This window comes from Sebastes umbrosus, chromosome 13 (genome assembly GCF_015220745.1).
Source record: "Sebastes umbrosus isolate fSebUmb1 chromosome 13, fSebUmb1.pri, whole genome shotgun sequence".
In the NCBI taxonomy this organism is placed as follows: domain Eukaryota; kingdom Metazoa; phylum Chordata; class Actinopteri; order Perciformes; family Sebastidae; genus Sebastes; species Sebastes umbrosus.
In genome coordinates this window covers 23,247,016-23,264,421 of record NC_051281.1, presented here as the reverse complement: position 1 = coordinate 23,264,421, position 17,406 = coordinate 23,247,016, and the positions used below count along the sequence as shown (strand labels likewise).

Here is a 17,406-nt window from a genome sequence, read left to right as displayed (position 1 = left end):
CCCCAACGGTTTCTCCTCCAGGAAGATGATGTTCTCTCACCGCCCACCTGTTGAAGCTCTGCTTCACTGCTCGCTGCTGTGTGTACACATATATGTATCCACTCCATCATTATTTCTACAGTTTTCCTCACCATAACACCCAGTACTCACTGGTGGAAGACATATTCAGAGCGTAGAAATGTAAAGGTAAAGTAATACTACGGTTTAAAATGATAGGCCTACATGTACATTTCCAGTCCTGCATCTGACATCTCCCTTAAAGTTAAAAGTAGGTAAGTATGATGAGCTAAATGTTTTAATAGTAAGTAAAATAAAGTACTGCTTTTGCTGCAGAATGGTCCCTGACAGTGTTACATTAGGCTACTACTATTACTACCACTGCTAGCTATCACTACAACAACAACAACAATAACAATAACTACTACTACTACTATTACTACTACTACTACTATTACTACTACTACTATTACTACCACTACTAGCTATCACTACAACAACAACAACAACAACAACTACTACTACTACTACTACTATTACTACCACTACTAGCTATCACTACAACAACAACAACAACAACAACAACTACTACTACTACTACTATTACTACTACTACTACTATTACTACCACAGCTAGCTATCACTACAACAACTACTACTACTACTACTACTACTACTACTACTATTACTACCACTACTAGCTATCACTACAACAACAACAACAACTACTACTACTACTACTACTACTATTATTACTACTATTACTACCACTGCTAGCTATCACTACAACAACTACTACTACTACTACTACTACTACTACTACTATTACTACCACTACTAGCTATCACTACAACAACAACAACAACTACTACTACTACTACTACTACTACTACTATTACTACCACTACTAGCTATCACTACAACAACAACAACAACTACTACTACTACTACTACTACTACTACTATTATTACTACTATTACTACCACTGCTAGCTATCACTACAACAACTACTACTACTACTACTACTACTATTACTACCTCTGCTAGCTATCACTACAACAACAACAACAACTACTACTACTACTACTATTACTACCACTGCTAGCTATCACTACAACAACTACTACTACTACTACTACTACTATTACTACCACTGCTAGCTATCACTACAACAACTACTACTACTACTACTACTACTACTACTACTACTATTATTACTACCACTACTAGCTATCACTACAACAACAACAACAACAACTACAACTACTACTACTACTACTACTACTATTACTACCACTGCTAGCTATCACTACAACAACTACTACTACTACTACTACTACTATTACTACCACAGCTAGCTATCACTACAACAACAACAACAACTACTACTACTACTACTACTACTACTATTACTACCACTGCTAGCTATCACTACAACAACTACTACTACTACTACTACTACTACTACTACTATTACTACCACTACTAGCTATCACTACAACAACAACTACTACTACTACTACTACTACTACTATTACTACCACTGCTAGCTATCACTACAACAACTACTACTACTACTACTACTACTATTACTACCACTGCTAGCTATCACTACAACAACTACTACTACTACTACTACTACTACTACTACTACTATTACTACCACTACTAGCTATCACTACAACAACGACAACAACAACAACTACTACTACTACTACTACTACTACTACTACTACTATTACTACCACTGCTAGCTATCACTACAACAACTACTACTACTACTACTACTACTATTACTACCACTGCTAGCTATCACTATTTTAATTTTTTTAATTTTTTTAATTTGCACATATATAAAACTGCACAAAATCAAGTCAATTAAAAAAAACAAGAAATGTGTCGGTAGAGGTTAAGAAGCCACAGGCCTATACAAAGGACCTCTCCCCACCCCAGGAGAAAAAAAAACATTAACAAAAAAGGAAGAAAGATCTAAAGTAGGGGTCAGCAACTTGCGTTTCCGGAGCCACATGCGGCTCTTCAGCCCCTCTCCAGTGGCTCCCTGTGAATCTTTAAAAATGGAAATGAATAACTGTTTTTTGTTTATATTTTCATTTTTATTTATCATTGTTGTAGGTCTATGGTACGACGGTATGACAGAGTATTAGGGCCACATTGAGGAAAAAAAATAAATCTGAGATTTCGAGAATAAAATCATAATATTACGAGAAAAAAGTCACAGGTTTACGAGAAAAAAAGTTGTAATATTATGAGAATAAAGTCTACTACTACTATTACTACCACTGCTACCTAGCCAACATCTGTATGTGGGACCCATGTGGGTAGTAAATGGGCTGAAAATGGTCCCTATATGGGATTGTCCATGGGATCCATAATGGCCTCGCGCCAATTGCCCTTGTGGGTTTCATGCAGGAGTACACTGGGTGTTTTATGGGCCCAATCTGGGCAACATAAACCAAATCCCATCTCGGCCCCAGGTTTAAGGTCTATGTGGGAACTACATGGGGACTGCATGGCCTGAAATATGGGTTGTAAGTGGGTTTGTCCACAGTTTCCATGTTGGCCCCATGCCCTAATTTCCCAGTAGTGACCCACCTAGAACCCACTTGGGTAGCCCACATGGGACCTACTTAGTTGATCCAAGTGGGCCCCAGATAAGATGCCCATTCTGGGCCCATACCCACTTGGTACCCAGGTACCCCCAGCATAATGTGGGGCCCACATAACCATTTTGGCTGGGTAGCTATCACTACAACAACAACAACTACTACTACTACTACTATTACTACCACTGCTAGCTATCACTACAACAACAACAACTACTACTACTACAAGCCTACTAGGCCACTGCTACTACTTTTAATGTTGTAGCTGGCCGAGGTAGAGAAATTTAACTATTTTGGAGACTATTGGGCAATTTAATCAGAATCAGAATCAGAATCGTGTTTATTGCCAGGTGTAAGAGGTATACACTAGAAATTTGCTTTGGTTTTGCTGATGCAAGTAAGCAGTATAATAACAAAAGAATAGATAAAAACGTTAGAATAAAATAAGAATAAAAAAAATAGAAATTCTACCAATATACAATATACAAAATAAACTATTAACAAAAATAAACATGATATAAACAGATAGTGCAAATATAATCTGTAACAATCTGTCATATTTGATAAGTTAAGGCATATATGTGTATTTTATGTCAAACTAGTAACTAGTAAATATAGCTTTGAATGAAAGTAGTAGAGTAAAAAGTATCATATTTCAAGAATTAGTAAATTGCCTCAAATTGTACTCAAATGCAGCACACTAAATGTACTTAGTTACATTCCACCTCTGCATGTACCAAGTCCATTACCTATAAGGTCACCGATATAAAATGAATGATGTGAGAATTCTTGATTTTTGCAACTTCAGACATACTTACCTTGTTAAACACAGTTATATTAATACATTGTGTTCATCGCATTTATAATTACCATCTGTTTGTTTTCTGCAATGCTCAATCTAGATTTGAGCTGGTCATCATTGCGGGACTCATTTCCAGGAAACTAGTCCTGTGTGTTCAATTTGGCCTCTTATGAACTTGATCCTGACTCTCTTTGCATGAATAACAATGATACATCTGTGCCTGATTCCACTCTCTTTTCTCTCCTCGTACCCTCGCTGCTCAAAGCAGCTGGGCTGAGCACCTGGGTGTGTATGGAACTGGACATCCTTATTGATTACTGTAGGGAGGAGCGGTCCCAGACATCACGGCTCCCTCGCTGCATCCCCGGCGTAGAAAGCAAGCAACACAAGGAAAGGTCAGTTTAAATAATGGGCACCGTATTTGACACCTGGGGCAAAAAAAATGGAGTGGAATCTTTTCAGCAGGGGACGGGTCTTTCGAACTCTGTATCTCATACCAAATCCAACCACCAACATATTAATTGGAAGCATATTTGAGAGATGAAGAAACATACTTGAGTGGCTAACATATAACATGAAAATGACAAACAGATTTTATGATTACAGGGTCAGGGATTAATGGTACGATTACAATTTCACTTGGAATTATTTTCGCTTACATAAGCATTGCAACCAAAAACAACAACTTGATTACTCTACGTCTCTGTGAATACAGTATTGCTGGGTAATTATACTTATTATGCAGGCAACATAACAACTTTGGTCGAGACTAATCTGTCCCTTTTGGCAATGACAAATTAGAGTCCTAAACAAAACATATTATGAAATTATTTGTTGCTAATGCTTCTATTTTGTTTCACATGAGCATTATTACTGAGATGCGAAGAACAAAAATGTTAATTCTTGATGAAGACAATCACAGAGTTGTATGTTGATCTACCAACAATTACCTGACATGGACTTCATTGATATGTGTCTCTGTATTTTCAGCATGAAAGACATTAGGGACACACATCATCCAAAACCTCTATCTCGTTAATAACCACATTCAAAGTGCCTGTAGCCTTTTTTTTTTTTTTTTTAGAGTAAATTAATGGTGGGTGCACGGTTGTGAAAATTATTGACTGAATCCTCCTGATTGCTTCCCTTGATAACGCCAGCAAATCAAATCTGAAACATTCGGAGTTGTCTGAGGCACACAGCATGTAATAAGAAACCTCTTTGTTCTGTGTTTTAGAGCCTAATCAATATCAGAAATGAGGAGAGAAAAAGTGAAGGTCTTGAAACTTTAAACTTTTGCAACTTTTCAAAGTGTAATTACAGTGTACAAATAGGATTTTACCCAAAGCAGTGTGCATGTTGTTTCTTTTCACGCCTTGAAGGACATTTCAAAGGTTTGGCCGAAGCTGAAACCACAGGGGGACAGATGGTTAGCGTAGGGAAGTGTTAGTGAGGAGTTCATGTGTGCAGCTCTCCCTTACTGCTGTCAGCTATGCTATATGGGCGCTCTGTGAAGTAGGCGATAAGCAATCTGCTCTAATAAGGAGAGTGAATAAAGTTGAAAGTGTTGTGTTGTAGCTGTGCTCTGTAGAGAGTATTTGGACTGTGTTACAGTCTATGCACATAATAGAATAGGCAATGGGCCACGGCTATTTTAAGGTTTAACTTTATTTCTCATTGTGCAAGTTAGATACAACTTTGTTCTTTGTGTCTTAAAAACATTTATTTCCAGATTCAGATTTTAGATTTTTAAACGACTAAACAACATTCTTCAAGAAGGCACCTAATAGCTTTTGGCTTTATCCAACTGTAGTAACAAAATCCATTTAAACATAGAAGGATGGTTTAAAGAGTACTTTGGCAAATACTTTTCCCTATTACTCATTACATTCTAACATTCAAACAAAATGTACTCCCAGATGGTTGTCATTGCAAAGGTTGCAGATCCTTTGATTCCAATCCAAGCCTTTATATCTTGAAGTGATCCTGGGGATTCTGGTGCCGCTAAACCATAAAGTTACAGATAGCCTGTCTGTAATTTTGGTTTTCATACAATAGGTACTTTTTCTGTTTAAATCGGACATAAAGATCACACACAGTGACATCTGTTTGAGCTCGCTTCGCCACTTTTTGTCTGAACTGGTCTTTCAGCCGTTGTTTAGCATTTCAACATTTTTTTGTGTGAACCTGAGATAAGACAAACCACAGTCATACAATGATGAAATTAATTCCATATCTGTGTTAAGTATTTCATAATTTTAATTAGTTTTATTTTAGTTAGTTTATTATATTAGTTTATTGATACAGATACAGATACAGATACAGATAGCTTTATTTATCCCCAAAGGGCAATTCAGTTTCTGCAGTCTACCGAGACATTGCACATTCATACTGCACAATCATCAATGAAAGAGGGAACACAGTAGGTGGCATATGGGGAGGTGCAAGATCAATAAAAGTACAACAATACAATTTTAAATTTTAAATTTATTATTGTAATACTTTTAACAGATTTTCCCCCAATTTTGTAAAAACTGGAGGGTTTGACAAAAATGTAAAATACATAAAGATCAAAAGTAAAGGTAAGGTTTTAACATGTACTCTGGAACAGCATTGTAAAATTTAATTTTAGTTTTTGCAGTATTCTTTTGGGATTCATATTTTTGTACCGAATATACAGTTGTGACACTATGCAGTTGGTGGTGGTTGTTGGAAAAATGCTCAATTAATTTATTTCAGTGTGAAAAAACATACAATTTGACTTGTGATTATAGTCATCAGAATCAGAATCAGTTTTTATTCACCAAGTACAGACATACGAGGAATCTGACTCCGCTTTTATGCATCTCTCTAAATGTACTTACACAGAAATACCAATACCAGCGAGGGACAAGGATAACATCGCTAGACAAATAAAGGTGAGGAATAGACAGGACTGTTATGGACACAAGTTGTGGAAAACAAACAGTACATTATAAGCATTATAAGCAGTACGTTATGAAAATATAAAGTTCTGTGGATATTTAATGCTTTCTTCATAAAACAACCTGTTAAGTAAACTGTTATATTAATCTTTACACACATTTTGTTCATTTTAAACCTAGATGGGATTAGCATTTTGGTACATTCAGAGAGGGACTATTCCTCTTCAATTGAAACAAAAGACAGAGATGGATCGGAACTACAAAAATGGGCATGTCAAGTAGAGAGATATATTAAAATCGCCTCATTTAACTGTGAGCTATTCAAACAACTCCCCACAGCAATCTTCTCCTCACCAACCTCACACATCAAATCTCCTTCCTAATACAAGATCAGTAGTGTTCTGTACATCATCATTACGCTGACTGTTGTTTTTAAGATTGTATGTATTGGACCTTATAATATCTGAGGAAATGTGTCTAAAAGTAATATTGGTGTAAACAGTGCCCTACCTATTTTGAACAGCTCACAATCACCAGTGAGCATTTAGGGCTGCATGCATGTTCTCATCTTCCCCAGTCGTCTCTTTCTCTTATCCAGACTGTGCAGAAAAAAATGTCTGTAGCTCCTTTTGAATTATCTTATTTTCATGCTGTTAACTAACAGAGCATGTTTGAGTTTTAAATTGCATAATGCACTTTGCATTAAAATGCTGATGCATTTTTACCTGGAAATTATATTGACGTGTAGACCTCTAATAGACTTTCCCATTAAACGTTATCAACAAAAATCATGCAATTTGTGGGTAAAAGGAACACTTTTAATTAATATTTTGTATACCTTGAATGTTATTTATTGTTTTCGTATTTATCTATTTATTTCTTATAATTTTTTTCTTTTTATTGTCTTAACTTATTGCTTATTTCCAGTTTACATTTTTCATAGTTTCTGAGAGATGGAAATATAAACTTAGTAGACAGAGAAACTACATATGAACCCACTTTATATTTCATGTACGTTCTTCACAATTTGTAAAGTGCATTATACAGAAGTTTTAAAAATGTCCCAAAACCAAATTTTTAATATAATCTACCTTAAATACGTATAAACAATCCACTACGTAAAACTGATATATATAAAGACATGCTTTCAATCATTTTCAAACTTCCTTAGCCCTTACAAGATCATTTTAAGGGTGTGTCTGCTTGACTGAAGACAGTGAACCTTTAATCAGTTGCATGTTGCACCATGGTCCGTAGTGTCATAAACATTTTTTGCCCCTGCCAATTTCAATATCAGTGCACACCACTTCTCCCAACATTATAAGAAGCAGGATAGAATAGTAGATATTTCTCTGTTTGTCTGATTTCCAATAATAGCCAGACATTGTTGAAATAACTGCTAGCATAAAGTAACAATATTACAAGAATGTAGCTGGTGTAGTGATATTTTTGACCAGAAATTACTTTGATCTTGGTCTTAAACATTTCTGTTTGATAAGGCTTTCAAATGAACTGTGGTGTGAACCTCACTTTTTCCGCCTCCCAAAATGGCATCGGGTAGTGATGAGCCTTCTCATAGCCCTTTCATGGCTACACTGTAAACACGCGCCACTGTTTTTATTCCTTAAGAAAATCACAGACGGAGAATCAAACTGTCTTCAGTCAACATTTAGATTCCTAATACGCTGCGCGAAACGGAGCCGCAGAGGAGGAGACTTCTTTCATTAGACACTTCACTGGCGCTCTGAAGTTTGCTCCTTCCATCTGAGATGACTTTAAAAGAGAAACAATGCCTCTGCCTATTGGGGTCTTTGGAGATTTTCTCTCTCATCACGTATTAATGAAAGAGGTGGCGTGTATGTTGAGATGGAGAGCTTAAGCAGGAAAACCTGGTTGTGAGCAGCTGCCTTTATGTACACGGATATATGATAGACTCATATGTACTGTATATGAGACGAGGTGTATGTTGTTTCTCAAGAAATCTTTACTTCGACTTTGCAAATCTGCACATTTGCCTCACACATACAGTAGATGTACGAGAATGTATAACATCTGCCTGTAGAGGGCACACTTCACCTGGGATGCTTCAGGGCTGCACCTTTCCCCAACCCTCACCCTCTTTCTCCACACACAAACAATATTCATTTGAGTATAATACTCTAATATATCAGGCGCAGAGACAGTAAGAATTAGAGGTGAGTTCATGCCAGTTATTCTGATGAATGCGCCGTACATCACTTTCCCACATTGGCCCTCCGTTTTCTCCTTTAATGAGACAGGCCCATCAAGACGGAGCGGGAGCTTTTTGATATCCTCAGAGGGGCCATGTCGCGCGGAAACATTAACGCTCATAATTCATAGCAAATCAAGAAGGATTTTGTTGGAACAGAGGATCACACCAATTACCAGTTGTTTATTGTTGTGCTATTGTTGTGTTTACTGCAGTCTAATCACATTTGGAGGTCGGCCACAGCACTACATCAGCTCCAAGTGGAAAAAGGCTCGTTTGAAGCCTTTCATTTCGTTGTGCCATATTAGCTGCACTGAGCAGCCCTAGACAACACGCTGCCTTTGCTTTCAAGATAAAAAGAAACAAGCATTACATCACTTTTCTAAATAACTTCTCGAATTGAGGAAATTGCACGTAAATTGGTCACCTAAAAAAAAAAAAAAAAATAAACGGACCAGCCCATTAAGAAAAATGTGTTTCATGTATTAATTTGCCTCGAGATAATAATCGTTTACATAATGACTTGAACATGGGAACGAGAGTTTGTGTTCGATTCTGGGCCAATGTTGTTGGCTGCTGATGTTTGGCCAGACAAAGCTCCCCTCTTTTTCCCTTCTCGCCCCTCCTATGGAATAGCAGATCCGTGGCATGAAAGCAAGAAAATCATGGAAATCAGCGAGGCCTTCATTATACCAAGGTCATTACAGCTGGCTTTTATCCTCCTCTGTACTTATAGGAGGTAAGGGAATCCTATTCTCCATCACCCAAGGCCTCACCTTTGAACACACACACAAGCTCACACCACCAGGGCCAGAATTTGCTCACACACACGCACACAAACACACATCGGTTTCTCTTTCATTTGGCCTCCTTGAATTTCATCATTCATTTTTACATCACATTAGTGTGGCGTGTTAGTGGTCGGCGTGCCTGCGTATGGAGGGGCGGCTGTTACTTCAGGAAAAGACTGAATAATGCACGGGAAAAGGCAAGGGGAGGCTCGAAGGGAGTCGGCAACAGCACTGATGATCATCTCCTCATACCGTATATATATGTGAAACAGTTAGAGTATACATGAAGCGAGATAAATAGATCATAGAGCGCCTTCTACAAGGTAAAATGTGGGGCCACACTGTAGGGGCAACAGTTCCACGATTGAGATTCAGTTTTATATGGTAAACCACATTGAAATGATTATAAAAGCTTGTTCTGCCTCTTTACACCCATCAAGAAGATAATACAAACAAAATGTGAGCAAAATGTTGTGCCTCACTATTTTGCACCAAATTGTTATTCTTGGAACAATGAATTCTTACATCTTTCCAGATAAAGGTTCATAAAACAATGTATTAAGTTTCTGTAATTAGCCCATTACTTTCAACCCAATCTCACAATTTGGAGCAAAAAAAAGCCCTGCACGTTAATATTTTTAATGAGCATCACAAGACAGTTGAGTCTTACTCAATGGCTCCATCAAATACAGGACTAACTGTGATCTTGAGGGGAAGGAAAGTGCTCTCTTAATGTGCGCCAAAGCTGGTCTCCTCTGTCTGTCTCGGCGGCTGTGTCTGATTTGAAACTCTCCATTGATCTGATACCACCAAGAACTGGCCTGCATATTAAACCGACGCTGTGATACGGCTCCTTGGAGACGGATGGATTTTGTGTGTGTATGTGTGTGTGTGTCAGTGTGTAGGCTCATGGCTTTAGTCCAGGTTCAGGGTATGAAAAAAAAAAACGTATTCAGAGTTATGTGCTGTCCATTGATAGTCATACAAACTGTACTATCCCTCAGAAGTCCAGCTCAGCGCCTGCCAACACACATTGGCCTTCACTTGTGATGCTGACATCATTTAATCTTCAGGAGGAGCTCGGGGGGGGTTTCTGTCCCAAATCCTTGATCTGGTTCACCTCACAGCATGAGCCTTACTATCTGTCTTCCAAAATAAACAGAACTCATTATTGTACTCCCTTTTTGTCCGACTTACACAGCCTGTCCTCCTGTCTTTAGGTAATGAAGCCTCTCTCACTGTTGCAACAACGCATTCAAAACATTTAAGGACCTCATCTTGGTCTGCATGGGAACTGACAACAGGCCAGGAGATATCTTGTTTCATGCACGTGAGCATATATAGAGTTTTTTTTGTTGGAACCTTTTCACACAGTACGAACACAATCCTCCGCTGTCTCGCTGTGTCTGGGCGTTTTATAAGCAACGAAAAGGACGCACACTTCTCAGATTAGGACTGGCAGAAGCGCTCGGGAGACAGCGTCGGAAAAGGATGAACATTAAGCACCTGATCGGACAGGATCAATGAAAAGCAATTAGATGATAAGTCTGTGGGAGCAGCGCTCGACTACAGGGGCCGAGACCTTTACAGCAGCGGGGAGAGCGAGGGGATAAACTGTAAAAAAAACGTGTCATCGGATATTTTCATAGATCTTAGAATTAGATCTTCACACGTGAGGTGAAGGAATCTATGAAGCTGTGATGATATGCATGTATGGTGTACAGTATTTATGTGCGTCTGTCTCCTTGTGTGATTTGCGCGTGGCTTATGTGTTTTGCCTAACATCTATTGTCATAATGATGTGTGATTATTAAGGGAGCAGGGTTTTCACAGCAGGGAAAAAAGGGGCTGAGCCGACAACAGGTTGGGCCTCCCTTTGTGTCTTTGTTTGAACGCTCAGCAAATACATATTCATGCTCCCAATATGCACACAATAGCACACATTTGTTTGTAATCTTTGTTTATTTGGGTTGCATACATTAACTAAAGCACCTTTTTTTTTTTGCGGTTGTGATGCAAAACCGAGGGCACAAGGTATATGGCAAAGAAAGGTTTCCTCGTAAAAAGAGGTGGACACAGTCTCCAGGAGGCGATGCCTTGTTATTTCAGTAGTATCCCTGGGAGAGGTTAAGCTCTCGCAGCAGGCTAGCTATTAGGCTAAACCAGGGTGCGCTGTGTGTTCTGTGTGGGCTGAAAAGACCAGTTCTGACCATTAGCGTGCCTTCTGTGCCTGGTTCCAGAGTACAAAAGCACATGAGAGTTTTCCCTCCAATTTGTGGGTGTAATGATGACACACAACAAATAACACGGTGCTTAAATCCAGGCTTTGTTAGTTTATATTGTAATATTTCTCTGTTTATCTGCTCCAACTGAAATCCCTCATTTGTGGCCCTTAAAACCAAATGAAGGTATAAACACAGTGTATATAGGCTACAAAGTGCTTTTCCTCTGTACTGGATTCATGGATTGTTTATTTCTTTACTCTCTGTTATATGCAAAAAATACAAATTGATATATACATAAACAACAGAAAATGTGATGGAGAGGAGCAAAACACCCTCAGGCACTAATCCATTAGAAAAGAGAGAAAGACAAGATTGCACACTCCAGCAGACATCCATACAAGTAGAGCTGCAACGATTAATCAATTAGTCGTCAACTATTAAATTAATCAGCAAATATTTTGATAATCGATTAATCAGATAGAGTAGTTTTTGAAGAAAAAAAAGTAAAAATTCTCTGATTCCACCTTCTTATATGTGAATATTTTCTGGTTTCTTTACTCCTCTATGACAGTAAACTGAATATCTTTGAGTTGAGGACAAAACAAGACATTTGAGGACGTCATCTTGGGCTTTGGACATTTTATAGACCAAACAACTAATCGATTAATCGAGAAAATGATCGACAGATTAATTGACAATGAAAACAATTGTTAGTTGCAGCCCTATATACAAGTACACAAAGTAATAAAATAAAATAAAAATTACTTATTATTAGTGGGCAGTTTGCAGAGATAATTTATAAGGATAACATTGTGGAGATAAAAACAAACCATTAACAGCTTTCTTGAATTGTGCAGGTGCTAATTTTAAAATACGAGATGACTCAGCCTTCCATATCACAGAACCTTTGTAAATTAAACTAATTGAGATGTTCGACAGATAGGAGGCCTGAGGTTATAGTTGTTATGAGTACAATCATTGTGGGATTGATGATTGCAGGAATACTGTTTATGACAATATGAGGGAAGTTCAGGGAACTGTATACAAATACAGCTGTAACTGATGATGGAGAAACAACGATTTGAGAGATGAATGAGCTTGATGTACACAGTTGATGATCCTTAATGCATCTGCTCCTTCCCAACACTAGATGGCTGTCTGTGCTGCGTGTGCTCTGTACCTGCACCAGTGCAGCCTCTTCACGCCGCTGCTATTGGCCCTGGAAATGCAAAAAGGCTGAGCAAAAGACTTTTTTGTTAATAATGCTTTGAGACACTTGGGTTATGAAAACACACAGCTACACAGACATAGCACCCAACTTAATGTTTTGATGTTTGAATTTGCCAACCCTTCATTTTTTTCCTTTTTTTATGAAGTCACGAACAATGGATTAAATATACTGTCATCACAAAAGTCAGGTACAGATGCACACTCGCTGAGGTGAAAGTGCATTTGAGTAGGTTTAAAAATAAACTCTATGCGATGTCAATTTTAATATATATTCCGCAAATCTAGATTATTTTTTTTTGCAGATCAGGAAAGACTTCAATTAAACTGACAGATTTCAAAACAAGTCAAGGGTGCTATTAGTGTCAAAAAGAAACCACTGAACACATTATTTATCATTCCAGTTATCGTATAATTATTCCGACTACAGCTCCATTTCCATGCCTCTCTTTTCTATTAGTGCGTTCGCCGTGTGTGTTTTGTGCGAGAGGCTATTTGTAGTTTCATTATGTGCAGTAAATGCGACCACATAGAGCACTTGGTTGCAGTATTGACTTTGAAGATTGCCTTTCTTCTTCTTCTCCTTCTTCAGAGGGCCGTCCGTCTCTTTAGCCCGGAGCTCCCAAACCGCACAGCCGGCCAGTTCGCCGTGGCCTTTTATTATGATGTCAGCACTTCGCTTAAAGAGCATTCAATATCTCCAGGACGACCGTTGGTGGAACATCAATAGAATAATACAGACACACACACACACACACTGGATGGCTATTCCTCATAGCCGGTCAGTTCATTTGCTCATTGATTTATTGGTGGCTGACAGTGTAATGGAATTAAGTAGCAGTGATTATCACGACTGAACAGGTTGTTTGTTTGTTTTTCTTGTGTCGGTCGAGAGTTTTCAACACTGGCAATGTAGAGGTAGACAAATACTGTATATACGCACGTGTGTTCAAATCTGCAAATGCACTCACACATAAAATAAAGTCCTTCTGTATTATTTGAAAAGTTCCCAAACTGCCGGGTGTGTTATGCATTTTTCTCATTTGACCCTCGACTGAAGGCAAAAGGTCCTGAGGCTAAAAACTATAGGTAATGCGAAGGAAGGAGGAAAGAAGGAGCAGAAAAACAAATGAGTAAAGTAGAGGAGGAGGCTATTAGGTCTGATTTGCAGGCCTATTAAAAGATGGCGATCTGGAAAACAAGCAAAGCTTTGTGAGACAAAATCACCCACATAAATCAGGGTGTGATTACTTCAGGAGCTGAGAGTTATTGGGTGCTAACATTGGCACGCGCACTCTTTAACGTTATTAACACCCTTATTATTGAGCGGCAGCTTGTAATAGAGGCCTTGCATAAGTCCAATTTCTCTTTTACAACCCCAACAGCTGGAACAAAAAAAAAAAAAATCAGATTAATTCATTCAACTGGTGTCGGCCTGTTTAATCTCGATATTGTCACCACGATGCTAAAATCAAAAAATCCTTCAAGATTTAAAGAAGTTTGAATGCTTTGTCTGGTTTGTTGTGTTCACACCTCCACATCTCGATCTGCCGCTGCATCTCCGGCTCTGTAATTCATGCAAAATGAAATGAAAAACCTTCTTAGCAATATGCAGATTTCTTTATGCAAAGCAGCATTACCTATGGTGCGCGGACGGCAGCTAATGCCTTTGATCAGCCTCCCTGACATTCTCTAACTACTGAGAAGAAAAGAACTTAAAAAATTGTAAAGGCCCTTAATTGAAGTGAACATAAAAGAAGATACATGGTGTTAATTGGTATACGCTAAGAATAATCTAGACCTTGGAGACCACTGTCCCTTACCGGCCCCCCTGCCAAAGTGTCAGGATTTACATCTTTAATTCAAGATTTCCCCCACATTAATTACCTCGCAGGCAGCGAAATGCGCATCACTTCATTTTAAAGTATAATAAACATCCAAATAGTTTCTCCCCCCTCCTCCCCATCCATGAATATCAATTTTTTGTTAGCCTGCAAAAGCTCGGCTCTGCTGCTCTTAAAGGAGGCTGTGCAGAAAGTAGCAGGTTTGTGAATGTGGTCCGGAAAGAATTTTACAGTAATTGAGATATAGTAAGAGCATAATTGAAGTGAACATTGGACAAAAACTTTAATCATAATTTTTCAGAAAACACATGAAGATGGAAGAATTAAAGATGAAGAATATATTCAGGGGTCACTGGGAGAGATGCTGTGTTTGCTGTTTCTTTGTGCAGGTGTTAGAGCACATTGTTTCGGGAAATACGCAGACAAAACTAAAGCAGGTTTAGATTGATACCTGTGTCAGAGCAGCGTATTTAGCATGGTATAATTTTGGCATGACAACTAATTTGTATGTGTGTGTATGTGTGTGTGTGTGTGTGCGTCTGCTTTGCAGTGAAGTAAAGCAATTTGAACACCGAGCCCCAGTATGACCTTTGATTATGAGAGGAATACAGCGGTGCTCATATCCCAGGCCTCCCGGTTCCCTCTCAACATGATGAATGGGACACCCTCAGCTGCAGGACAAAACAACCATTCGAGGATCTAGGGTAACGCGCACACACACACACACACACACTTACACTTACACACACACTTACACAAGCACACACATGTACACACACACACACACACACACACACACACAGAGAAATGCTGACAGACAAATGACACTCTGATGGAAAGTGAAGCACTTTTAAGTCCTTAAATGCCACCAGCAGTGCACACACACACACACACACACACACACACACGGTCTGTAATATTACAACACCTACACTTATCTCCTTGTGTTTAAAGCACGTTTAACACTGTGCTGCCCTTGAAAAGAAACCAGTTAAGCTGAGGCTTTTATCTTGCGAGCAGGTTCGTGTGTGGATTTATTAGTAGAAAAATAGAAACACCCATTATGGCTTATTGAAACAGTTCCAAACGTACCCAAATGTGGTTTAAAATTATGCAGTTTATTAAGCAACAATGAGCAATTTATGTAAACACAGTTCAAACGAGCGCTGCTCCTGTATACACCTTAAAAATCCTCCTTTTTTGAAGTGGTTTTATTTTGGGGTTTTTCATAGTAATTTATTGGCTCAAAGTGCACAGTGCAGTGTTAAAACTGATTTGATATGGAAACCTGCAGGGACATATTAATTAAAATAGCAATCTAATTAGCATTCCGCTGTGACCTAAAAGTTGAATATTATTAGAGCCGCAACCGTCGGCTGTGATGAAAAGAGCTTACATGACAGTGAAATTGAAATTCAAAGAGCTGGAGATAATGTACACACAGATCAAAAGAACAAACGGTGGGGAGAAAAATAACACACCAAGAAGTTTTACATTTCCTCACAAGGGGGTAAATCCAGCGTGTGCACACTCCTGCACCCACACACAGGCACACGTGCACACGAGAACACACACTCTCACTCAGTATTGGGTAGTTTGGTGTAATTCAATCCCCAAAAAGTCTGCCAGATACAAATATCGCTGCTATGACATTATCAGTAGGGTTGTAATGGAGGGTAAACTCACTTTGCTGTCGGCTTTTTATTTGCTGAATAGAGTTTGTCCTAAATTTTTAGGTCATATAAATCTTTCTTCATGATTTAAACTGATTGTAAATGTTGTTCTTCTGAGTAGTACTAAAGTCATATGAAGACATAATGTTATAATGTATTAATAACACCATAAAATCAGCAAGTGAAGTATTTCAATGCATAAATAAACATTCTGCACACAATTACTTTTTCGAAAACACTTCAGTAACTGTTTGAATTTGTACAGTACTTACAGTAGCATAGTGATCTGCTGCAACTATGACAACATACAAAAAGTGTTGTCATTGTGCGACATCAACAACTTTTAACTGTTGACATGATCGTCAGTTTTGTGCACTGATACATAACTCCGGACTAGTGGTGGAAGAACTCAGATTCTTTACTCAAAGGTGCTCTATATGATATCCAGAACATTAATAAAGCAGCAAACCACTATTTGCTATGTAAAGATATGGTGGAGTAATGTCTACCTGAGCAGAGAATGAAGTCAGTCTCCCTCTGTGTGTGTTGTAATCCGAGCTTCTCTGTGCTTTGTTGACATAGCCGGGCCGATCGTGCGTGCTTTTAGTGTATGTGAGTTAGCCCTACTGGCTAGCTCAGGGCCGACTTATGCGGCGGTTACAGCTGATAACACCGTCCCGACCGATGCCGCTGTTATGGAAGCGTAGCCCCCACCCTCCGGTTACCCCTCAGGTAAACACTGTTAGCTCTGTCAGTAGTGTTGCCGTTGTTTTCACTGTTAGCATCGTTAGATGAGAGCCACCGGTTCACCGTTGCCATGTTGAGAGCTGTGCGGAGGCAATAGAAATGCTCCCAATCTGGCATTTAGCACCTTTTAAGCTACTAGGAACTTTCACTTTGGCGGTCCCTGTGGACAAAAGCGGTATTGTTTTCGAGCACCAGAGTCCCATTAGAAAAGCTATTATTTTACTGCAGCAGGGTCTTACAGTCTGCCCTGCTAAGTCCTGGTTCTGGTTCTACCGTGCCTCCCTTCCCTCCAGCGGGCCCAGCAATACGACCTGGGCCTCC

General features: G+C 38.8%; 1 long non-coding RNA gene across 1 annotated transcript; it reads left to right on the top strand.

Moving 5' to 3' along the window:
• The first annotated feature begins 134 nt into the window (after nucleotides 1-134).
• On the top strand, nucleotides 135-17,129 carry LOC119500030. Its single transcript, XR_005209502.1, has 3 exons — nucleotides 135-272; nucleotides 3,690-3,819; nucleotides 15,216-17,129. It is a non-coding gene; the product is annotated as an uncharacterized LOC119500030 (long non-coding RNA).
• The last annotated feature ends 277 nt before the right edge of the window (nucleotides 17,130-17,406 follow it).